Source organism: Eschrichtius robustus, chromosome 7 (assembly GCF_028021215.1).
Source record: "Eschrichtius robustus isolate mEscRob2 chromosome 7, mEscRob2.pri, whole genome shotgun sequence".
Lineage (NCBI taxonomy): Eukaryota > Metazoa > Chordata > Mammalia > Artiodactyla > Eschrichtiidae > Eschrichtius > Eschrichtius robustus.
The window spans coordinates 88,639,996-88,666,275 of record NC_090830.1 but is presented as its reverse complement, the minus strand read 5'-3'; the positions used below and the strand labels follow the sequence as shown (position 1 = coordinate 88,666,275).

The following is a 26,280-nucleotide window of genomic DNA, read 5'->3' as shown; positions in this document are numbered from 1 at the left end:
CAGAACGAGAATGGTTGAGTGGCTGGAGCTTAGTGAGAGGAGGGGAGAGAGTGACATGGTGAGGTGAGAGAGGTGGGTGAGGGTATACCTCCTGGGCTCTGTGGCCCAGGTGAGGAAGTGGGTTTTATTTTAAGTGTGAAGGGAAGTCATTGGAGGGTTTTTCTAGGACAATAACATGACCTGTTTTCCATTTAGTGATTCTTCTGGCTGCTTTGTGGGGCGAGCCTATAAGAAGGCAAGAGTGGGAGCAAAATGGATATCATTGCCCGTATTGTACTAATAGGACCCTTGAAGATTTGCTTGGACAAATCAGAGGCTAAATGTCTCGTCTCTTGCAAGACTTGGGGTCAATGAGAACCTCTGAGTCTTGGTTCCTTGAATACCCAACTTCTAGGAGTATTTTCTACTCATGTAAAATTTGTGTCTGTCTTTATTTTCCCCCAATTCTGGGTAACCCTGGCCAATGGGAAGCCTCCACACCTCAGCCAAGGCTCCCAGGCTCTGGGTATGGCCAGCCCTGGGGAGAAGAATGCTCAGACACCTCCACACTCAGCAATCCCCCAAGGCGCCTCATTCTCATGATGTATCATTAGGAAACATATCAATGGAAATTGGCCTTTCATCTTCATCAGCGTCACTTTTATGTTGCAGAAAAGGCCCATCCTCATTAGAAGGCGAGGAGGAGGTGAGATTTGGAGCCGGAGCTCCTTGGCAGATTCCACCATCACATCCCCCACCCCCGTCCTAACTCAGCCACAGTTGTCATCAATCTGTGTTTCACTCCTGCTTTCATCCTTCACTTGCTGTTTGTCATTTTTGGAGAAGAATCCTCTCAGCACATTTGGAAACCTATTTCATTGCCGAGGAGAAGGGAACAATACAGGTTTTCATCTCAGACTAATTTTGCCTCCAGTACACTGGTGCTGAATAAAACCAAGGGGAAGGTAATTGGAAATTTTTGATGTGACATTCACAGCTTTGAGAAAAACAGATGTTCACTTGAGGAGCTGGGAAGAGAATGCATATCCCTGAGGCTGGCCAATGAGGTCCATCCCAGGAGGTTGTGGGTGAGAGCTGAGCCACCCCTCATCCTATAGACATGGCATGGGGATTCTCTGCGAGCCCATCTGTTCCTTGTTGGCCTGGCCTATGCTTTGTCCTCACCTGGGCCAACATGGATGACTCCTGTGTTGTCATCTAAGGCATTCAGTGGCAACTCAGGTCTTCAAACAGAAGGTGTCTGCCTGCAGCCTTGTCTCTGCCACCCACCAGCTGTGGGACTCAGGGCAAGGACTCTAGTTGCTATGATTGTCCATTTCCTCATCCATCAAATGGAGCCAGCACCTCACAGCATCTTACAGGGTTCCCCTGAGAATTCAGTGAGACAGTATCTGTAGTGTGCTCAGAACATGGAAGTCCTCTGGAAGTTTGCATTTTCTTTCCAAAAAATGGTACCTTCCTGCAGATTAAGGCTGTGCCAATTCATGAGTGCTTCTTCTCATCAGTTTGGATTTTTTTGACCTCCTTAAATAGCGTGACTTATTGACCAGCTCATCTCTGGTTTCTATTAGCCTGGGAAGCTATGCACACTACATCTACTTACTTTTTCAAATAAACCCTTTCACCAAATGCAAATAATAGTGGAGAACTGAGGCAACTGAGTGTGTCTTGGGCAAGCCCCTTTATCCCTCTAAGTTGCCTCTTCCCCACATGTCAAATGGGGTAAAAACTGCTGGGCCTAATTTACAGGACATGTATGTAGGGGGAATGAGAGAGGGGATATTCCCTTCTGGCCAGACAAGACCCTGGGTCCCAAATAGCCCCAATGACTGGGGCAAAAACACATCGTGCTGCAATTATTCTTGATACATTGCACTCCTCGTGCTGGCCAGGAGGAACTCTTGAAGGGCACAGGCTGGGTGTGGCCAGTTGAATAGTTACCCCCAATTCTTCATCACGCCCTTGCTGTGGCCTCATGGTGGGTGGAGTATACTTTCTCATGCTCTGGCTTGGTTTGGCCGTGTGTCTTGCTTTGGCCAACAGCATGTTAGCAGGGGTGACAAGGTGCTAGTTCTGAGCCTGGGTACAAGAGATGTAGGATGTTTCCACCTCTCCTCCTGAGTTGCTACCACCTTCACCTTTAAGAAGAGAAAGAATAAGCCCTGGGTAATCCACTAGTCCCAGGGGGATGAGAAACATAAGGGTCAGATCAGAGCCACTGAGCTGACTGACCCACAAACCTGCAGTGAGAAAAAGATCTGCCCCAACCAACCCACACATCTGCAAAAATATATCACGGTTGGTTTTAGCCACTGAGTTTTTTTTTTTTTTTTTTAACATCTTTATTGGAGCCACTGAATTTGGGGTGGTTTGTTACATGGCATTATTATGGCAAGAGCTTACTGATACAGTGGGCTGTATTTGTTTCTGCATTCCCCACATCCAGCATTATGCCTGGTACAGGCGTAGTGGAAGTTTCCATTGCCAGAAGACAGCAACTGGACAGTTGCAGCTTACTGAGTAAGCAAATGAATGAATGAATGAAGAATTTTATTTGGTTGTTAAACCTGATTATTAACGTTGATCCTTCATTTAAGTTGACACACACGGACACTCTGAATCTGAGGGTCTTCTGGGGCTATTGAGGTGCCCACCGCATCTGGCTGACTCTTTCAGAGTCTTGTTCAGATGAAAAGTATGAGTGTCAGCTGGGGAGCGGGAGGAAGAATGAGCCATGAGGGCCTGGTCCTGGAATACCTGTCCAACAGTGGCCTGAGGAGAATTGCCTTGAACCCTGGGTTCGTGGGTGGTAGAGACTGGAAGTCCCCCTGGTGCCCCGCCTACCCCTTGTTCTCTCTAGGAATGCTGTCCTCCTTCCCAGTAGCTGGTTGCTCTAGTGGGGTGCTTCAATAGTCCTGTGACAAGCACTGTGACCCACACCATCTTCCCTACTGCCTGAGGCAGTCAGCCCAACCCCAGAGACAGACCCAGGGGCCTTTCCATTTCCCTCTGAAAAGCCCTGTGCAGAGGCCTCCTGGTGGACGGGGAGAGAATTGGGATGGGATGACCCCGGGATGAAAGAAAAACGGGAGTACTTAGTGTTTATTGAGTGCTGACATTGTGCTAGGCTCTTTACATGCCTTTTCTACTTTATATACCAGGAGTGCTATTTTGATTCTCCCTTTTATAACTGAAGACACCGAGGCCTAGTGAGGTGGGGTAACTTGCTGGAGGTGGATTGTGGAAGCAGGATTTGGATCCCAGCCGCCTGGCTCCTGTGTCCCAGCTCTCGGAAGTGCAGTGGTCTCACCCTGGCCTGTACAATAGAGGCATCTAGGGAGCTTTCAGACAGCTTTGAGGCCCAGACCCCACTCTAGATCCATTAGGAGGGAGCTGTAGAGTTGTGACCAGTCAATCAGATGCTTAAAAATCTCCCCAGGTGATCTGATGAACATCTGGGTGGGACCATCATATGATGTCCAGGCCTTACTGCTTGCAGCTGGGGCTGAAGGGCCATCTGGCATCGGGACACAGAGTAGTGGGCGCTGCTGTTCTTGTGTGGAGTTGTGTGTGCGAGGGAGTTGGCATGGCTTGGCCACTGTGACCTCGAGGGTGGCCATGGCCCCTGGGCCTGATGACAGAGGCTGCTACCCTGGGGCAGGTCAGTGAGGCTCTGTGTGTTGGGCACCCAAGCCCTTTGCTGAGAGCTTTGTGAGCCGTGCTCGCGCCTGGCGGCGCTGGGGTGAGTGATCATCCCTGAACATGTAGTTTCTCTTTCTCTTTGCACTTCAATTTGCTCCTTTTTCCCTTCGTTCACTGCTTAGCTGCTAAGCAGAGGCCTTGCTGGAATTTAGGGAATGGCTGTTTTGACTTACAGGTGAGGGAAAACACCTTAAAGCAAGATAAACAGGAAGGCAAATGCATGTCGTGATAGATATTCAGTCTCTAACCATGGCTGGAAGAGTGTTTGCTTAGAAAAAGGGTCAGGAGAAAAGCGGAAGCAAAGGACAATGAAGGGAAAGTGGAATGAATGTTTGGAATTTTGAACTCGGGGCGGGCGTTCAGGGCTAGGCAGAGGAGCAAACTCAGATGATGGTGTGCAGGGAGGGAACGGGCTCCGAGAGGGAAGCGGGCCAGGGTGGGGATGGATGAAAGCCAGCTGAGGCAAGGGCTGCCCTGAAATAACTCAGGGAGACCGAGTGATCAAACACAAAAACTGCCAGACTCACAGGCACCCGTGGGCCCTCTATGCGTGGGCCTCTTCCAAAAATTGCTGACGGAATTTTGAAAGTGATCAAAGACCTCCCCTGTTGAACACAGGATGGACAAATAAAAGAATGTGGGAAATCAGAAAGACTAGAAGAAAGGCAAATGAGAAAATGTAAATAACTCTGTGGAGAAAAGCAGAGGGCAGTCTGGTACAGGTGGTGGGGTGTGAGGGCTGGCACCACTCCCCCCTACCCCGGGGGTTCTGCTCCTAGACAGAGATGGAGCTGGGTTCCCAAATATCACCCGTGTGTGTGTGTGCATGCAGATGTGTGTGTGTGTACATGCCTCTTCTCATGGAAGTTTCCAGTGCCAGAGGACAACAGATGGATAACTGCTCCATTCCAAGCAGGCAGTAAAAATAACAGCTAATACTTGTGGAGGCTGACCACAGTCCAGGCACTTTCTGAGCACCTTCTGTGTCTTGTCTCATTGAATCCCCTCAATCCTATAAGGTAGAGATGTAAACAAAGTGCATTTCCATTTTATTTGGAAAAACTGACATGATTCCTAACCTGGCTAGGGTTTGGGCTGGCAGCCTGGCTCAGGATTTGCTTCTAACACTTGCGCTGCTTGTATGTTGGACGCTTTCAAAGGACACCTTTCAGATCGTGGTCATGGTAGCTGTGGATCTTATCATGACACACTTCTGCTGTCAGCGCTCTTGGGCAGAATAGCTCTTTGGGCTGGTGCAGGGGTGCAGGGCTGCAGCCCACTCCTGGGTTCCCTTTCAGAGCAGCAAGCACGCAGGGGGAATGTGAGGCCCTGGAGAGGATGCAGGTAGGTGGTGAGCTGCACGGGGCCCCTCTGGAAGCTCATGGACACGCCCTTGAAGTTTGGTGTCTTGGCTGCTTGGAGGAAGGAGATGCCCAGCAGACTGGAGGAGTGGTAACTGCAGGCTAACGGCCTGTAAGCCCCTGGCTGCATCACCACCAGTGTCAGGGGCTACCTAAGGCAATGAGAGTCATACTCGGTGAGACAGCACCAGGAATAACATCTGGGTTCAAGTCCTCAACGTTCCTGCTGTGTCTGCACAGTGAAAACCTCCTGTTCCTGGGCCTGTAGTGCAATAATCCATTTGCATCTACTTTGGGTTTTATGTAGGCAGGTTTGGCCTCAGCCCACACAGGTGTCTGGGTTCTCTCACCTCACCCCTCCCCTAACCTCCTCCTTGTCATCATCAGTTCATTTTTCTCTTCCCCTCTGAGTGCCTTTACCTTCTCCATCCGTCTTAGCAACCGACTCCTACGACCTCATCCTGGAGCTTGCCCAGCTGCAGAACTGCTCCACCTCCACTCTGCCACTCAAACTTTCCATCCTGTTCCAGTGCTTCCCTAGACGTGTCCTTTGACCTCACTGAAACACCCCCACCCTCACCTCATTGAGCAGAAATCAGAGAGGTGAAGGACTTGGCCCAAGTGTGCCACCCAGGAATAGAACTTGAACTTGAACTTAAGTCTCCCTCCTCCCATCCCCATTCCTGAAGGCAGGTCCCTCTTCCCATTCTCACACCTGAACGCAAGTCCTTCTTCATAGTCTAACACCTATTTTGCTTATTTTTAAAGCATTCTGACAATATCAGGATGAATTTCATAACCTTACTGCCTAGCCCAGTCCCCTTTTTCGTTTTCTGTATTCTTCTCTAACCACATGCACACCTATTTCATAAAGAGTCACTCATAATCTAGATGCAATTTTGTGTTCTGCTTTTTTTTTTCTTTTTTTAAAATTTATTTATTTATTTATTTATTTATGGCTGTGTTGGGTCTTCGTCTCTGCGCGAGGGCTTTCTCCAGTTGCGGTGAGCGGGGACCACTCTTCATCGTGGTGCGCGGGCCTCTCACTATCGCGGCCTCTCTTGTTGCGGAGCACAGGCTCCAGACGCGCAGGCTCAGTAGTTGTGGCTCATGGGCCCAGTTGCTCCGCGGCACGTGGGATCTTCCCAGACCAGGGCTCGAACCCGTGTCCCCTGCATTGGCAGGCAGATTCTCAACCACTGTGCCACCAGGGAAGCCCCCTGCTTTTTCTTTTGACCTAACATCCTGGCATGAACATTTCCTGTGTTGCTGCAAAGACCTCCTAATGATCATTTTAAATGATTGCATTGAGATAAAGAATTGATGTTCCATAACCTACCTAATGTTTCCTGTTATTGGACATTGTAACTTTTTCCAATTCTTCAGTCAGTTTTCTTTGGACAGTGTTTCAGTGAAAATTTTCGTGTGTCAGGTTTTATTTTCCTCCTTGGATTGTTGCTGATGGGAAATTTCCAGGGTCAAAAGAGTCAGGGTGCCAGTCTCCTGAACGGCATCATCTTGGTCTTGGCTACCATGCCCTGTGGTGGTATCGTCACCCTCCTTTTACAAATGAGAAAACTCGCCTTTCCAGAATCTTCTCACACTGGCTTCCTCTCCCTGGAGTAGCCTCTGCTGCTCTTGTGCCCACTTTGCACACCTCACTAACTCCTATCATCCTTTCCATTTCAGCCCAATCACTGCTCCTCGGGGCAGCTTTTCCTGGGTGCCCTACCATACCCAGGTCTGTTAGATATGCACATGGCACCCCAGGCTTTCCCTGCAGAGTGCATGTTTCACTCTGTGGTGATATATCAGTCACATAATTATTTGACTAATGTCAGTCTTGCCCACTAGATTCTAATCTGTGCTACAGAGGGTGGTATGGCTACCTTTCCCCCCATAGTGCCAGCCTGGTGCCTAGCATGCAAAAGGGTCTTACTAAATGCTTGCTGAATAGGGAATGAGGGCTCCATATGCCAAGGACACCACTGGTAAGGGGCAGCTGGCCCCTCGTGCTCTGCTTTCCTTGAAGAAAAATGTTCCTAACATACTCTAGCTGTGCGCCTAAGAAGGGTATATCTCAAGCTTGAGAATAGAGTGCAAGCAGCAGGAGGCAAGAACAGTGAGCAAATCTGTAATGTTCTTGGAAGACAGCATGGTGTGGTGAGGCAAACAAGGCTGCGGGCGGTAGCAAGGACGTGCTCCTGATTAACTCTGCACTAAGTAACTGTGGGGCCTTGGGCCGAGCCGTCAATACCTCTGGGTCTCAGTTTTCTCACCTGGACAATGGGCACACACTGTGCCCCCCTGGGAAATGACCATGACTTGGAAGTGACCTTCCCTTCCCTCACTGTCCCCTTGAGCAAATGAAAGCTACCCCAGTGCCCGTATCATTCGGCTTTCTTCCTAGGTATTTGAAGAAGGGTAACACTTTTTGTAAAAACACAGCCCAGGGACTTCCCTGGTGGTCCAGTGGCTAAGACTCTGCACTCGCAATGCAGGGGGTCTGGGTTCGATCCCTGGTTGGGGAACTGGATCCCACATGCATGCCGCAACTGAGGAATGTGCACGCACAACTAAGGATCCCGCATGCTGCAATGAAGACCCGGTGCAGCCAAAATAAATAAATAAATATTTTTTAAAAACCCCAAAACAAAAAATAACATAGCCCATTAAATTCAAAGTGCTCCTCAACTTCCTGGGAAGGAATGCAGTGATATCCTTATCCAGATGTTAGAGCAGCTGTAAGTCAGTATTTTTTAAAACTCAGGTGTAATTATGTGAATAAATCATGAAGTCAGAAGTGGGTTGGATTGATGCGTCAGGTAAATTCATCTCAGCAGCAAGTGGAGGTGCATGGGGGCCCGGGACTCGCCGCAGCCCTGCCACCGGCTGTAGGTCTTGCTGGTTTCCCAGTTCTCACTTGCGGCCTTTGCCCTCCTGTCCTCCCTGCCTCATGGCCCTGGACCTGCCTTCCAGTGTGCTGTCTGACCGCCAGCTGCATGGAAAGGCCCAATGCACCTCGTCGGGCTCTGGAGGGTCATGGGAGCAAGGCATCGGGGCTGAATTTCAGCCGCATCTGAGTATGGTGGGAACTTGGGTGCAGGCGTGTGTCTGAAACTGAAGCGGCAGAGGCAGATCCCCTCTGTTTTGGGGGGCTGGGGTGGGGGATAGGCTGGGTCCCATCAGAGGAAGCATGGATGGCTCTTGGCATTAAGTCTGCTGAGGATTCCCTCAGATGTATGGCATGAGCTGTTCTCTGGTCCTCCCTATCTGCCTGTCTGCCGCCAGCTAAGGCTGAGCCTTGGGCCTTGGGGCACATTGCACATGGTGGGCATACCCTTGTCTGGGCTGTCCTTGTAGCAGGGACCTGTACCCTGGGAGGGGACTCCAGGTCCCCGGCCAAGCAAGTGGTTGTGAGCTGTGCCCTCCATAGGTTAAAGGATACAGGTATGAGAGGCCTCAACACCCTTGCACTTGCTAAGGCCTTCTCCACAGAGCTGAGGAGGTTTGCAGGTGTGGGATGGGCACAGCCTGCAGGTACACCCCAGGTTCTGAGCTAGGCTACCTGCTAGCTTTTCAAGAGGACTGAGGTCTTCCTTTCTACTGGGCACATTTACACATGAGCACGTTTATTTCTTATAGCTCGAGACATCTTACAGGTGAGGAAGCTGAGGCTTGGGGATTAAATGACCCGCACCAAGTTCACAGCCAGAGAGTGACAGGTTTGGGATTTGAACCCTGGTCGCCATGTGTCTCCAAGACCCTGCTTTTGTCAACTCTGCGATATTGAAAAGAGTGAGGCAGGCAGTGGGATGGTGCCTTACCTAGTGGAAGGGGCCCCCACCCACCTCTGTGCAGACTGGAGTGTGCGTGCGTGTGTGTGTGTGTGTGTGTGTGTGTGTGTGTGTGTGTGTAGTTGGAATAGACTCTGAGAGCCACACCAGGAGCGGTGCTTACGAGGGAAGGACGGCAGAGGGAGCTGTCCTGACGTTTGAGATGAGCAATTTGTGATAGCCATCTAGAGATGGTGAGTGGGAACACTGAGGGTTGTGTCCGTCTAGCATCTGTCATTGGATGACTAATTTATTTCGCAGTGTGCAGGGCTTGGCTCAACAGTGCTAAGTAATGATTTTCTCTGTCTCAGTGACATGGCTGGGGTAGAAGGAGGTGGCTGTGTACCAGGGTGACTGCCCTCTGCTTTGCTACCCTTGGGCTGCAGGGCATATCCTTTCTTAGGAACTTTGTGTGTGCAAGAATGTGAGATACAGTGAAATGAAGGGGCGGGGCCTGTCCCCCCACCCACCAGAAAGGTGGCGCTTGACCAGCAGTGGGAGCCCCCCGCCCTGCCCCTACCTCCCGCTCTTGTCTGCAGTGTCATTGCTCATCCACAGGGTCTCCCAGCTCCCGGGGCTGACACTTGCCCTTGGGAGCCTGGACACATGAGCCAGGATGGCAGCCCATGGTTTGGGGGTATGGTAGAATCTCCTTAGGGGTCAAATTGTGAATCTAGCTGTAGGCCCTGAGTTGATGCCTAGGGTAGGCAGGGGGCTATGGCCTCTGTCACAGGCTCACACAGAACTACTGAGGGAACCAGAATTCCCCACCTGCGCCCCAAAGGGAATTCAGTGCCAGCTTGGACCTCTAGTCCCAGAAGGAACCAGGTTGCCGTGGACGACCTCGGGTAGCAGAGTGGCAGCCAACTCCCACACTGCCTCTTGCTCAGCCATCCTCCTGCAATGCACAGACTCAGTGGGCTGATGAGTGTGGGGTGTGGTCAGGGCCCCCAGGCCCTACTGTTTGCCTGTCCTCGCTTCGTGTCCCTGCTCCCCAGCCCTTCCCCAGCCTTCATATTCTGGTTGCGAACAGCCCAGGGGAAGATCCAGCTCCCTCCCTTGGGGCCTCTTGGCAGCTCACCCCTGGCTGGGCTTTTCCTGGAGGGGGCACATTTGTGCTGTCGGAATGGAATTGTGTCTGGAGGACTCCCAACATGCGATTTCTCCTTAGGAGGAGAACTTTTGCTTCCTCCTTTTGACATAAGGCAAATGGTGTGGTGACGCCAAGCAGCTGGCTGCTGGAACACCAGTCCTGGCTCTGCTGTCTTGATGTGTGGTCATGAGCAAATGTCTTATCCGTTCTAAGCCTGCAGTGTTCTCCTCTGTAAAATGGGCGAAACAACCCTTCTTTGCTTGCTCGGGTCAAAAATCTTGGTGTTGTTTTTGATGTTTCTTTCTCTCACACCTCATAATTAACCCATCAACAATTCTTTCAGCTCTCCCTGTGGTGTATCTGGAATCTGATTACTCCTCACCACTGCCACGGCCACCTCCCTGGTCTATCCCACCATCATTATGACAATAGCCTCGTGATTGGCCTTCCTGCTTTTGTCCTTGGCCCCGTAGCCAGAATGATCCTGCTAACATGGCAGCTGATCACGTCATTCCTCTGCTCAGAATCTTCCCATAGCTTCCCATCTTTCCAGGGGAACAGCCAAAGTCCCTACCTTGACCTAAGTCAGGTGAACACAGTTCCCCATCTTCATGCAATGGTCCCCATTTATACCTCTTGGCCCAAAAGAATTATTCACTCTCAGAATTGTCCTAGTTTGCTGTATGCCAGTGCTTGTAGTGGCTTTATTCATGATAGCCCAAACTGGAAACAACCTATATGCCCTTCAGGTGGTGAATGGATAACAAACTGTGGTACATCCATATAATGGAATATTATTCAGCATCGAAAAGGAGCAAAATACTGACACACATAGAAACTTGGGATGATTCTCAAAAGCATACGCCGAGTGAAAGAAGCCAGACTCAAAAGGCCTGATACTCATGATTCCATTTAATGATGCTCTGAAACAGACCAAAGTACAGGGCAGAAAACTGAGCGGTATTTGCCAGGGCTGCTAGTTGAATTGGCCCTAAGAGGCCAAGGAATTTTTGTGGGTGATGGAACTGCTCTATATCTTCAATAGGGGGTTGGTTACACGATGGTCTAAGATGATCAAACTCAGAATTGTACACTGAAAAGAATGTATTTTACTATATGCAAATGATAGTTCAATTTTAAAAACATGTTCTGGTTTGGATGATAAATTATGTGGTCATCCTATTTCTAACGTCTTACGTGATCTAGCCATGTATCATCTCTTTGACCTTGTTTCCTCCTGCCCTCTTTCTTGTTCCCTCCATTGTAGCCACCAAGGCCTCCTTGCTGTCCCTTGAATATTCCCGGTATGATCTCTTCACTTCTTCTCCTCTCTGCCTGGCACCGTTGACACAGTCTTCCCCCAGAGAGTCACATTGCTCCTTCTCCCCGTTCCTTAGGGTCTTTACCCCAGAGTCTCTCTATCAGTCACCAATATGACCACATCATGTTACATAACAAACAATCCAGCAAATTTCACTGGCATTCAGCTTCTCATGCATCCCTGCAGGCTGGCTGGGGTGACTCATCCAGGCTGGGCTGGGTAGGTTTTCTTCCACCTGTGGATTTGCTTCCTGGCACCTTGACTGGGGCAGAGCTTAGAGGAGCAGCTCTCTATCCTTAAGATGCTCTCCTTTGGCCATGGCCAAAGCATAAGAAGGCAAGTGCCTGTATGTGCATATTTCAAGCTTTAGCTTATGTCATGTCTGTTAACATCCCACTTGCCAAAGCAAGCAGGGCTATGAATATTACCAGTAATCCAAACTGCCACTGTCACCTTCCCAGGGAAGCCTTCCCTGACCAACCTCCTAAAATTTTAACCACCAGCTAGACATTTGCTATCCCTCCTCTCTGCTTTACTGTTTTCCTAAACACTCATGACCCTGTAACTTAATATACATTTTATTTATTGTTTATTTTCTCTTTTCCTCACTGGAATGTAAGTTGCACCAGAGGAGGGACATGTGTCTGTTTCATTCACTACTGTATCTCCAGCACCTAGAAAAATGCCCAATAAATAGTTGCCTCAATGACTGAATGAGGTTATGCTAAGAATGTAGTGAGATGAATTTAGGAGACATGCTTGAAGTACAGTACTGCACACAGGAAGTGCTCAGTAATTGGCGACTCTTATCACTCTGAATGCTGAATGCCTGAATGCTGTTGGGAGAGTCGGGGACTCAGTTATATACATGATTGCAATAACTTGCATGATTGCCCTTTGAAGCAAGATCTGTTTGAATTCTGACTTCAGAGATAAGGCGTTGAAGCAGGGAGAGACCGTCACTTGCCCGAAGTCATCTGGTGAACCAGGATCTCTTTAACTGAGAGCTCATGTGTTTCCTCAGTGCTGCGCTGCTTCTGCACCTCCCTTCATGCCAATTTCCACGCTCTGGCTTCTTTCCTTGCACCAGAGTCCCTGTGGAGTCAGAATAACTGACCAGATTAGAGCTCAGTCCCGTGAGGGTGCTGAAGGTGGATCCCAAACACCCCTCTCAGCAACCCGGGAGTCGGGCACAGCGTGGGGCCTCGGGGACACCAGTGGCTGTTCTGTGCTACCTCCAGCCACTAGTGGCCCCTGTTTGTTGAGACCCCAGAAGGGCAGCTCTCTGCAGACTCTGAAGTGCTCAGACCCTGAGGATGGGTGGCTGGGCCTCTGGGCAGAGATCACAGAAGCACATGTTCAGGAAAAACGTAGGCTCCTCCTGCCGAGGGCAGAGAAATGGAGGGAGGGCTTGATGGATGGGACGTGGGAAAATTTATGAGAGTCATTCTGTTTGGTCTGATGACCCCTCATGGATGACACTGGGCTGAAAGAGCCAGACTGCCCAAACGAGAAAGATCAGAATGTTGAATCTGACCTTGAGTGATGGATTCTGTCTTGGTGAGGGGACAAGGAGTCTGGTTCATGCCCACTCAGTGCCTTGTATGCGCTTCTGTGAGGCCTTCCACGTGGATTGGCAGTCTGTCTATTTTCCCTGCCAGACTCTGAACTTCTGCGTTCCCATGGTGCATTCCCAGGGCCCGGGAGAGTGGCCCCAAAGGCATCAGCAAGTGTTTATGGCATTAATGATTTATGGAGCAGTTACAGTGAGCCAGGCACTGTGCTCAGCTTTGTACATCCATCATCTCATCTGCCCCCTCACCTGCCCCGGGAGGAAATCGCTGCTATCATTCCTGGGGCTTGGAGAGGTCTGCCCATTCGAGGTGGTACAGATGGTCAGGGTAGAGCTGGTTTACATACCTGGACTCATAACCTTTGCACTGTCTTGCCTCCTGAAATTGAAGGACCCATTCTGGTCCCAGCCCTGCTATTTAGTGGTCATGTAGCCCTGGAAATCTAATCACATTGGACCTCTGCTTTCTGCTCTGTAAGATGGGGGTTACAAATCCCATCTGTCCTACAAATAAATAGGACTGTTGTGAAAATCAAACCAGAGGTTGCTTGTGATGAGTGCTCTATAGATCTAAAATTTCATAGCTAGTGTTATTTCAAGTGGGCACCAAAGGCAGTCAACAAATAGGGGAGTCATAGCAGAAGGGTGACAGAGAGGGCTTAGGGAAACTTAATTATGATACTGATCATTCTCAGTGGATAAATGTGCAAAGAACATGATCAAACAAATCACAAGAGGAAATGCATCTTGTTAACAAACATATGGAAAATCACTAAAACCTCAGCTGTAATCAAAGCAAAGCAAATTAAGACAGGATGCCATTTTTCACCACTCAATTAAAGAATACCCAGTGCTGGTGAGACTCTGGTAAAATGAATGCTTGCCTTTTCTACTATATACTGATGAAGACTTTCTGGAAGATAATTTAGTAATGAGTGTCTGGAACCATAAAAATGTTTAAACCCTTTACTTGGTAATTCCATTTCTAGGAATCTCTCCTAAGGGATTATCCTAATTACACAGAAAGCTTTCTGCACGATGTAGTTCAAAACAGCTGAATAAAAAATTGTGACAATCTAAAGAGCCAACGTTAGGAGAGTGGTTAAGGAGACTATGGAATAGCCAAGTGATCGAGTATCGTTCCATGAATGTTCGCCCACTTGCATGAGATGAACACGCAGACTATGAGGGGAAAAGCAAGCCACAAGATTGTACACATCATCATGTTATAACTATGTAAGAGATCCTAGGGATCTTTGCATAGAACTAAATCTGGAAGGAAGTTAAACAGAAATGGTAACTATGATTGTTTGAGGGTGGAATGAATATGGGTGCTTCAAAAGTCATAGTTCTAATAGTAAGCATGCACTTCTTTCATATGGGGACAGTAGTCTAGTAATTACATTGACATGGGAGTGTGAGTGGAGACCTGGATGCTGCCGGAATAGAGGTGCCATGGTCAGCAAAGCTGGGTCAAGAAACTGCTCTCGCATGTAATATTTTCATCTAAATTCATTTTGGTGAAAAGAAAGAGATGGTTTCTGATGATAAGCCATGCTGGAAAATTGCTGCTCGATTGCATTTTCTTCATATCTGGAATTTTTTGTTTGTTTTGTTTCACATTTAGCTCCTTATCACTTTCTCTTTTTCTTGAAAAGTGCCTTGAATATTTTTCTTCTGCGTACAAACTTGAGACAGTTGTATCAACTTCTACCATGATCAATCCCTACATGATTAAACGTGAACAAGGCTTGTTTCCCAGCCTTCAAAGATAATCACCATCAAGGATTCAGTGTGCATCTGCCCATCTTTCTCCACATATATAGTGTCATGTAATTATAGCGTATTCTTTTTTTTTTTTTAAGGTTGGGTCATAGTATGCATTTGCTTGTTTTTTTTAATTTAGCAATATATCTTGGACATTTTTCTATTTCTATAAAGTAGTTGTAGGCCAATGTTCCCTTTCACAAACTGTTGGCAAGAGGGTAAATTGGTAAAAAATATTTAGCAGTGTCTATTATAATACAAAATTCTCATCCCTGTTGACTTCACTCCTGAGAATGTGCCCTTCAGAAACACTCTGCTATGGACTGAATGTTTGTACCTGTCCCCTGCAGCCCATCATGTGTTGAAGTCTTAACCCGAATGTTGTGGTATTTGGAGGTGGGGAGATAATTACGTTGAGATGGGGTCATGAGGGTGGAGCCCCTTGATGGGATTAGTGTTCTTAGAAGAAGAGGAAGAGATCAAAGCTCCCTCTTTTGCCATGTGAGGGTATAGCAAGAAGGAAGCCCTCTACAAACCGGGAAGAGAGCCCTCATCAGCAACTGAATCTGCTGGCACCTTGATCTTGCACTTCCTAGCCTCCAGAACTAATAAAGAGAAATAAATGTTTGTTGTTTAAGGCACCCAGTCTATGTGATTTTGTTACAGCAGCCTGAACTGATTAAGCTGTACTTCCACAAAGAAAGATATACTGGACTGTTCATTTGGCACTATTTTTTATAGTCTCAAACTGGCCCTTTGATTTCTGGAGCATCAGGACGACTGCTTTTGTGAGCCCCACATCATGGGACAAAGGCTGGTGTGGGTCAGGCAGCCCAGGCTTCCTGGGGGTGGCCATGGGAGGCTGCAAAGAGGCTCAGTGGGGTTGAGGCACCATTAACCAGTGAGAGCCCTGGTGTCATTGGGGTGACCAGGGGACACCCAGGTACAGAGCTTAAATCCAGGCACTGCGTTCTTAAAAGGGCTTTAGTACGTTAGAAGGGACAAAATGTTTGCCGAGAATCCACTGTGTGATGGGTGCTTTGCATTTGCCCTGTTTAAGAGTGCAGACATTGGTACTGGATGGGTCTGGGTTTAGATTCCAGTAAAACCACCCACCAGTGCTGATGGTAATGTTGGGGATCTCCTCACCATCTCTGAGCATCTGCTTCATCCTCTTATGATGGAGATGTCTGCTTTTAGGGTGGTGGAGACCACTGAGTGCAGTACTCGGCCCATAGTAAGTGATCAACAAAGGTTGACGTTATCGTTATTGTTGTAATTAAGTAATCCTCATAGCCACCGTGTGAAGCAGACATTATTATCTCCAGTTTACAGATGAGGAAATAAAGCATTTATACAATTTGCCCAAGGCCCCATAGCCAAATTCGGGTACATGATTGCATTTCTCTAGAGCCTTTGCTCTTTGAACCATGGCCACTTGTATTGTCCCCTGGTAGAAGGGACTGCTTAGTGAGGTGGTGAGCTCCTCACTGCCACATGTGTCCAAGCAGAGGCCAGCAACCATTCTTTGGGTCTCTTGAATCTAGTGGAAGTTAGGAGTAGATCATCATTTTTCAAAGCATGCTTTTTGTAATCAAAAAGGAAGTTGCATGGCAATAGATTTCTCTGGCCAATCAAACTATGAAATGTTGGCAGATTGTTTACGGTAGGACTTTTCAGTGCCTTCAGCATGCTAGTGTGCACTACGAATTGGCAAGAAGGGCATGCAAAAATGCAACGGTTCCCAAACTAATCTGACCACTGAATCCTTTCCCCAAAAATATCATGTAAACCTAGGGAATGTACCCTGGACAAGAGGCTTGCTTGGTACCCTTTCAGCTTGGCGTGTTCAGAGTCTATGGCTGGCCTAGAAGGTACCTTCCAGAGTGACCCAGCTTCACTGTCATTATCCAGCCAGTGTTTTCATGATCCAGAGCTGTGCCATTGGAACTGGGCGGTTCTGCCATCATCTCCCTTTCATGGTCCCAGCCTCTCAAGGCAGGGTGCTGTGATGGACAGCAAAGGACAGTGGCCATAATGGAGTGCCGTGGAGCATCTCTGTTGCCGTCCGGGTGCCTCACAGAAGTGGTCTTCGGGGAGGATAATCCTGCCCCTGTTCTCTCTTCCTCCAGTGCCATGAGCTACTCAGGCTCAGGAACTGGGCTGCTTGTGTCTGCAGTTTCGGGAACTCATGCAAGTGACCTTTGGAGATGCTGGTTGGCATCCTGAATGCTGGACTTTTCTCTGCCCTCAGCTTGTTTTAAATGAAACTTTTTATTTTGAGATAAGTAGAGATTTACATTACTTGCAGATGTAATGAATAATTCAGAGACCCAATGTGACTTTATCCAGCTTCCCCCAGTGGTAACATCTTGCAAAATTATAATACAGTATCACAACCAGGATATTAACATCAATACAGTCAAGATACAGGACATTTCTGTCACCACAAGGATTCCTCATATTGCCTTTTATATCTACATCCACCTCTCTCATACCTCACCCCTCCGGAACCCCTAGCAACCAGTAATCTGTTCTCCATTTCTGTAATTTGTCATTTCAAGAATGTTATATAAATGGAATTATACAACATGTAGCCTATGGAATTAACTTTTTTCATTTAATGTGATCCTCTGAAGATTCATCCAGGTTGTAGCATGTATTCATAGTTCATTCCTTTTATCGTTGAGCAGGATTCCATGGCATAATATATCACAGTTTGTTTAATTAGTTGCTCATTAAAAGCATCTGTTTTTAATACATTGCTGGTGGGAATGTTGCTTGACATAAGCCTTGGCAATGATGTTTTGAATCTGATAGCAAAAGTAAAAGCAACAAAAGCAAAAATAAACAAGTGGGAGAACATCATACGAAAAGCTTCTGTACAGCCAAGGAAACCATCAACAAAATGAAAAGGCAACCTATTGAAAGTATTTGCAAAACCTGTATGTGATATGGGACTAATATCCAGAAAATATAAAGAACTAATACAACTCAACAGTAAAAAGAGCAAACAATCCAATTAAAAAATGGGCAGAAGTTCTGAACAGACATTTTTCTAAAGAAGACATACAGATGGTGTACATGAAAAGATGCTCAACATTATTAATCATCAGGAAAACGCAATTAGATACCACCACACACCTGTTAGAATGGCTATCATCAAAAAGACAAAAAATAACAAGTGTTGGTGAGTATGTGGAGAAAAGGGAACCCTTGTGAACTGTTGGAATGTAAATTGGTGCAGTCACTATGGAAAACAGTATGGAGGTCTCTAAAAAAATTAAAAACAGAGTTACCATATGATCCAGCAATTCCACTTCTGTATATTTATCCAAAGAAAACAAGAACACTAATTCTAAAAGATATATGCACCCACGTGTTCATTGCAACATTATTTACAATAGCTAAGAAATGGAAACACCCGAAGTGTCCATCAGTGGATTAATGGATTAAGAAATTGTGGCATACATATACACACACACACACACACATACAATGGGATAATATTCAGCCATTAAAAGAATGAAATCTTGCCATTTGTGACAATATGGATGGACCTCGAGGGCATTATGCTAAGTGAAATAAGTCAGAGAAAGACAAATACTGTATGACCTCTCTTATATGTAGAATCTAAAACACACACACACACAACAAAACAAAATGAAACAAACAAAAAACACAAGCTTATAGATACAGACAACAGATTGGTAGTTGCCAGAGGCAAGGGTGTGGGGTGGGAGAAATGAGTGAAGGGGGTCAAAAGGTAAAAGTTAAAAAAAAATAATTTAGGAAAAATAGTGGTGGTGGAGAAGAGTTAGCTTGGACTATTAAAAAAAAAAGATACATGTTTCCCCCCCAGTTTTTGGCTATTAGGAATAATGCTTCTAAAAACATTCATGTGTAGGTTTCTGTGTGAGCATGCTTTCACTTCTCTGGGATAAATATTCAGGAGTGCAATTTCTGGGTCATACAGTAGTTGCATGTTTTGTTTTGTTTTATTTTGAAGAAACTGTTTTCCAGAGGGGCTGTACCATTTTATGTTCCCACCAGCGATGCATGAATGATCTAATTTCTCCTTGTCTTCATGCATATTTGATGTTATTACTAATTTTTTTTTTTTTTACTATTTTTTATTTTAGCTTTTCCAATAGGTGTGTGGTAATAGATCACTGTGGTTTTAACTTGTGTCTCCCTGTGACTAAGATGTTAAACATCTTTTCATCTACTTGTTTGCCATCTGTATACCCTCTTCAGTGAAATGTCTTTTGCTCATTTTCTAATTGGATTTTTTTTTTTTTTTACTGTTGAATTTTGTGAGTTCTTAATATTCCAGGTAGTGGGCCTTTGACAGATAATGTGGTTGGCAAATATTTTCTCCCAGTCTGTAGTATGTCTTTTTATCCTTTTGTTGTTTGAAAGAAACATCCCTGGATCTTTTGCAGAAAGAAAATATTTTATTTTGATGAAGTCCAATTTATCAATTTTTAATTTTATGGATCATGCTTTTGGTGTCAAGTCTAAGAACTCTTTGCCCACATCTGTATCCTGAAGACTTTCTCCTATTTTTTTTCTACAAGTTTTATAGTTTCAGGTTTTATGTTTAAGTCTGTTACCTATTTGGAGTTAATTGTTGTATTAAGTGTGAGCATTAGTTTGAGGTTATTTATTTATTTATTATTTGTTTGGCCAGTGGATGTCCAATTGCTCTAGCACTATTTGTTAAAAAGACTGTTCTTCCTCCATTAAATTACTTTGCACCTTTGCTAAAGATCCATTTGGTGTACTTGTGTGGGTCTATTTCTGGGTTCTCTATACTGTTCCATTGATCTGTGTGTTTCTCTGTCTACCAATACCATCACAATCTTGATTTCTGTAGCTATATAATGTCTTGAAATTGAGTAGACCAATTCTTCCCACTCTGTTTTTCTCCCCCTTCAAAATTGTTTTAGCTATTCTACTTCTTTTGCCTTTCCAAATAAATTTTAGATTAATCTTGCCTATATCTAGAGAAAATCTTGCTGGGGTTTTGACAGGAATTATTTAAACCTGTACATCAATTTGGGTACAATTGATATCTTTTCTATGTTGAGTCTCCCAGTCTATAAATGTGCTATGTCTCTCCATTTATTTAGATGTCTTTCCTTTAATTTCTTTCAACAGTATAGTTTTCTGCATGTAAGTCATATACATGTTTTTCTTTCTTTCTTTCTTTTTTAGATTTACACTTAGATATTTTAGTTTTTGGCAATAATGAATAGTATTTTATTTCAGTTTCAGTGACCGTATGTTCATTGCTAGTCTATAAAAATATAATTGATTTTTGTATGTATATCTTATATCGTGTGGCCTTGCTAAACTCATTTATTATTTCTAACTATTTTTTTCTAGATTCCTTGTGATTTTCTTAACAATGAGGTCATCTGCAAATGGGAGCAGCTTTCTTCCCTTCTGTCTTTAGACCTTTTATTTCCATTCTTTGCTTTATTGCACTGGCTGAAATTTCCAGTACTATGTTGCATGAGAGTGGTAAGAACAGATATTCTAACTTTATTCCCTACCAAATGAGGAACAAATGAAAGAGGAAAGCATTCAGTTTTATTTTGCCATTAAGTGTGATGTTAGCAGTAGGTTTTTTGGTAGATGTTCTTTGCCAAGTGAGGAAGTCCCCTCTATTCCTTTTCCAGAGAGTTTTTATCGTGAGTGGACATGGAAAGTTGTAAAATACTTTTTCTGCATTGATGGAGATGATCATGTGCTTTTTCTTCTTCAGTCTGTTAATATGGTAGGTTATTAAATTGATTGACTTTCAAATATTGAAACATTCTTGCATCCCTGGAATAAGCCCTACTTTGTCATGTTGTATAATCCTTTTTATATATTACTGGAATCCATCTGCTAACATTTTGGTAAGGATTTATGCATCTATATGCAGCAGTGATATTAATCTAATGTTTTCTTCTTTTGTACAGTCTTTGTCTGGTTTGGTATCAAGTAATGATAGCTTCATAAAATTAATTGAGACAAGTATTTCCTCCTATTCTACTTTTTGGAAGAGATTGTATAAAATTAGTGTTAATTCATCTTTAAACAATTGATAGAATTCTTCAGTGAAACCATCTGGGTCTGGAGATTTATTTTGGGGGAGTTTTAAAATTATGAATTCAATTTCCTTAATAGTGATAGGGCTATTTAGATTATCTATTTCATAATGGATAAGTTGTGTGGTTTGTGTTTTTTGAGGAATTGATCCATTTCATCTAAGTTGTCAATTTTAGATGTGTAGAGTTGTTCACAATATTCCCTTATTATCCTTTTGTTGTCTGCAGATCTGTAGTGATATCCCAGTTTCATTACTGGTATTGGTAATTGTGTCTTTTCTTTTCTTTCTTTGTCAGTCTCACTAGAGTTTTTTCAATTTTATTGATCTTTTCAAAGAACAAACTTTTTTATTTATCTTTTCTTCTTTTTTCTGTTTTCAATCTCATTGACTTTGGGTTTTATCTGTAATATTTTCTTCCTCCTGCTTCTTTTGGGTTTATTTTGCTCTTCTTTTTCTAGATTCTTGAGGTGGGAGCTTAGTTTATTGATTTGAGGCTTTTCCTCTTTTCTACTGTGTGCTTTTAGCTTTATAAAATTTCTTCTCATTATTACTTTAGCTGTGTCCCAGCTAAAGTATGTTGTATTTTCATTTTCATTCAGTTAAGTGTATTTTTTGGCAACTTCCTCTTTGACCTACGGACTACTTTGTAGTATGTTGTTTGGTTTCCAAATGTTTAGAGATTTTACTGTTATTTTTATGTTATTAATTTCTAGTTTGATTCTATTGTGGTCAGAGAATGCACTCTGTAAGATTTCAATTTTTAAAAATTTGTTGACGTTTGTTTTATGGCCCAAGATATGGTCTATCTTGGTATGTGTGCTCTGGGCACTTGAAAAGAACGTGTACTCTCCTGTTGTTGAGATATGTATTTATAGATATGTATCAGATTCTGTTGGTTGATTGTACTGTTAAGTATTTCTGTATTCTTGCTGATTTTCTACCTAATCATTCTATCAATTGTTGCAAGATATGCACTGAAGTCTCCAACTATAACTGTGGATTTGAATATTTATCTTTTCAGTTCTATCAGTTTTTCTTTACACATTTTGCAGCTCTGTTGTTTGGTGCATAAACATCAAGGATTGCTATGTCTTCTTGGTGGACTGACTCTTTTATCATTATGTAATGTCCCTTCTGTCTCTGTTGACTTTCTTTACTCTGAAGTCTACTTTATCTGATATTAATATTGTCACTCTTGCTTTCTTTTGATTAATGCTGTCATAATATAGCTTTTTCCATTCTTTCCCTTTCAACCTCTGTATTGTTATATTGAAACAATGTTCCTACAACAAAACTGAGTTTGTTTTTGTAGACAGCATATAGGTGCACATGGTTTTTAATCCACTCTGCCAATCTTTCTCTTTCAGTTGTCATGTTTAGGCCATTTACATTTAATGTCATTATTGATATATTAAAGCTTAAGTCTTCCATTTAATTTATTTTTTTTCTGTTTGCTTGTTTTTCTGTTTTTTGTTTCTCTATTTCCTTTTTTTTCCCTTCCACTTCGTTACTTGAGCATTTTTTAGAATTCCATTTTGATTAATCTGTAGAGGTTTTAAGTGTATCTCTTTGCCTCGCTTTTGAAGTGATTGCTATAAGTATGATTCTCTCTCTCTCTCCACACACACAAAATCTTGGCTCAATATACTGGTGTTGACATTTTACCTGTTCACATGAAGTGTTGAAACCCTACCTCTCTTTTAAAAAGAATTGTTTTCCCACTTATGTAATATAATTTATAATTATCTTATCTTACATGTTTACATACATTTAGAAACACATCAGGCAGTGTTGTAATTTTTCTTCAAGGTTCAACATAATTTATAATGCTTAGTAGAAGAAAGTATATTGTGTTTGCCCATATTTTTGCTTACCGTATTCTTTCCTCCTTTGTGATATTCTAATGTACCTTCTTTTATCATTTTCTTTCTGTTTAGAGAACTTCCTTTAGCCATTCTTAGAGTAGGTCTGCTGGCAACAAATTCTCTTAGAGGTTCTTTATGTGAGAATATCTTTATATTCCCATAATTCCTGAAAGATATTTTTACTGGCATAAGGTTCTGGGTGACAGGTCTTTTCTTCCAGCACTTGAAACATTTTGTGACACTTCCTTATGGCCTCCACGGTTCTGATGAGACATCTACTCTCATTCAAATTGAGTTTCACCTGTAGTAGGGTGCTGTTTATCTCTTTCTGCCTTAAATAATTTTTTCTTTGTCTTTAGTTTTTAGAAGTTTGACTAAGATGTATCTTGACATGGATTTATTTGGGCTTTTCCTATTTGGGGTTCACTCAGCTTCTTAAATCTGTAGATTTATGTCTTTTGCCCAATTTGAAAAGTTTTCAGCCATTAATTCTTCACATACTTTTTCAGCCCCACCCTCTTTCTCCTCTCCTTCTAGGACTGCGATAACACAAATGTTAGATATATTTTTTAATAGTCTCACAAGTCCCTGATGCTCTGTTCCTTTTTATTTTTTTCCAGTCCATTTTCTCTCTGTTGTTTAGATTGGGTAATTTCTATTGTTCTACCTTTCAGTTCACTGACTCTTCCCTTTGTTCCCTCCATTCTGCTGTTGAACCCTCCACTGAGCTTTATTTTCAATTATTGCATTTTTCAGTTCTCAAATTCCATTTGGTTCTTTGTGATATATTATATGTCTTTGCTGAGACTTTCTATTTTTTTCATTTGTTTCAAGTATATTTGCAATTTCCCATTGAAGCTTTTTTTTTTTTTTTAATGATGGCTGCTTTAAATCTTTGCCAGATTGTGCTCATTATTTTCATGATGTCAGTGTTGGATCTATTGCTTGTATTTTTTCATTCAGTTTGAGTTCTTCCTGGATCTTGGTAAGAACAGTGATTTTTCACTTGAATCCTGGACATTTTTGGCTATTATACTATGAGGCTCTGGGTCTTAGGTCAACCTTCTGCTTTCGCTGGTTTCTTCTGACTCTACTCTAGGGAAAAGCTTGCTTTCTCATTACTGCCAAGTGAAAGTAAAGTCCTGATTCTCCTCTTGGCCTCTGTTGACACTGGAGGTGAGCTCGCATGTTATCGCTGGGCAGATGTGGGAGTTTAGGCTCCCCACTGAGGCCTCACTGATCCCTCCCTGGCTGGGAGAAATAGGAGTGCCCCATTACTATTCCTTACCTGCACTAAACCCACAGGGGTAACCTCTTTACCTCTGTGGTGGTGAAAGCCCTGACTCCCCACTGAGCTTCCTGTGACATCACACAGGTAGGGGACAGGGAGCCTTGTTACGGCCTGGTGAAGGTGGACCTCTAGGGTCTCCGCTGTGCTTTTGCTGGTCAGAGTGTGGTTGGGAACGCACTTTATTCTGTGGTGTTTGGCTGGAATAGAGTGCTTACTGTCCAGGGGTTTTCTGTCTTTTTAAACTGCCCCTTTCCTGGACCTTTGGCTAGAGAGAGCAGGCTTTGTGTGTTTTTTTTTGGCCTATGCCTGTTGGTGTTTCTGGGTTGCCAACTATTCAACTCCAAAGCTGGAATATATGAGACAGAAAGAAAACCCAGGGATCACATTATCACCACATTCCTTGGGTTCTGAGGTCCCTCACTGGTTTGCCTTCTCTTCATTGTTCAGATTCTTCTTATGTTTGTTTTCTGTATAATGTTTGGGGATTTTAATTGTACTTAGGAGGAGGAATAGGGGAGAGTATGTCAATTCCATTTCCCCAGGAGCTGAAGTCTAGACTGTGGCTGCCCTTAACAATTCCCTTTTCGTTGAGCTCCTTTCCAGCGACCCCAGATTTGTGCTGGAGAAGCAGAATCACTGCTTCAGAGCTAGAATTCCAGCGCTCCCCAGGACGTCTGCTGTGCTTTAAGCAGGGAGATACAAAGTTAGTTAAAGCACAGTTGCTCATTTTTCTGGCATGTTTAACGCTAGAATTCATTTGCATGCTAAACAAGTATATCTGGACTCTAAGAAAAGTATTTAAGGATCTCAAGTGGAGGATTAGTTCTGAATCAACAGTTGTCATCTCTCTCTCTCTTTTTTCCTTTTTATTTGCCTTTTCTCTCATTGTTGTCTTTTAATTAATTCTTTCCCAGGATGTTCTTTCATTGAGAATTATTAAAGATGTAAGCCTTCCTTTATCAAACCATGGGCTGTGCAATTGTATACACTTTATATTTGGCTCTGGGGAAATTTTAGAATTGCAGGAGAGAAGGTGCTTCATTAATTGGTTGAGCAAGATTGTGCCTTTAATGGAGACAAAGCCACGGAAGCGTTTGTGGGGCTGGAACAGTCCGCGGTTGTTGGTGAGGACACAGACAGCCAGTGTTGGGGGCTCTGCAGACAGTTCCTCCTTCTGCACTGAGCACACAACGTGCCCTGCATGAGCCGATGGAGGGCGAAGGGGGTGGGGAGGACCAGCCTCTGCAGGGGCCTGAATGGGAGCTGGCGGCTGTGCTGCAGGCCTGAGCGGACCCTTGAAAACTTGGGCTGCCTTTTCAGGGTGGGGTGTCAGTGGTCCAGGCGGGTGGAGGGAGCTGAGGCAGATGGGGTTGGGGGGGGGTGAGCGGTGGAGGAGTGGGGGCTATCTGCCTTTTGCTGTCTGGGCTGGCTGGGCCCTCATCACTGTGAGGCTGGGAGGCCCTGTGGACAGGGATCCAGGGGAAGGGTGAGCCCTGAGCTCACCTGCTGTTAATTGACAAATTAGTTAACAAATTGGCACTTATCGCACACTCAGAAAGTGGCCAATGAGAAAAAGAGAAGGAGGGGACCTGGTCTCTCTCTTGTCAGGAATTTAGAGTCTGGAGGGGGAAGCAGGAAACACACAGACAGACAGACAGACAGACACATACACACACACACACACACACACACACACGCACAGACACCCCCAGACTCACACAGAAGACTCCACCCACCCAGACACACACAGACACATACACCCACTCACACACATACATTCCATCTTCCAAATACAGAGGTGACATAGGAGGCAGGGTGGGGAGGCCCAGACAGGAAGTGCGTGGAGCGTCAGGAGCTTGTTGGTTCCAGGCCCCACGCCCTCCATGTCAATACATTCATTGTTTACCCCTAAGCTATTGCTAAGCTAGCCTCTGGAGGCTCAGGTGCCCTGTTCCCCCTGACATACACATGCAAAAAAGCACAGGAACTTAAAACAACAATTGCTCACATGGAGACAGCTCTTGGATTTGCAGTTAGTTCAGCAGACTTTTACTGAAGCTCAATTGAAGGCCCTATGGAATGTCCTGGTCACAAACATGTGAAAAAGACAAGGGCCTTCTCCTCCAAGAGCTCTCAGGCCTGTGGGGTGGAGCCATGTCCAGGCCTAGGGGCACTGGGCTGGTGCCTGGTGAGCACATACACACAGACACATGCATACTGTTTCATTTGCTTCTTACGTCCCCCTGAGGGCTCTGCAGGACCCTCAGACAGATGTGGCTTTGAATCTCAGCCCTGTCTCTGTCTCACTGTGTGCCTGGCACTCAGTCTCCAAGGGCTTACTTTCCTCATCTGTAAAGTGGGGATGGTA

The 26,280-nt window shown here is 44.7% G+C and overlaps 1 protein-coding gene and 1 non-coding gene across 6 annotated transcripts in view; both read left to right on the top strand.

Annotated features, from left to right (window-relative positions):
- Nucleotides 1–26,280, top strand: part of GRID1 (glutamate ionotropic receptor delta type subunit 1) — a 675,078-nt gene that overhangs the window by 227,455 nt on the left and 421,343 nt on the right. The gene's annotated exons all lie outside the window — the stretch shown is intronic.
- Nucleotides 7,522–7,594, top strand: TRNAA-CGC (transfer RNA alanine (anticodon CGC)). The gene has a single exon. It is a non-coding gene; the product is annotated as a tRNA-Ala (tRNA).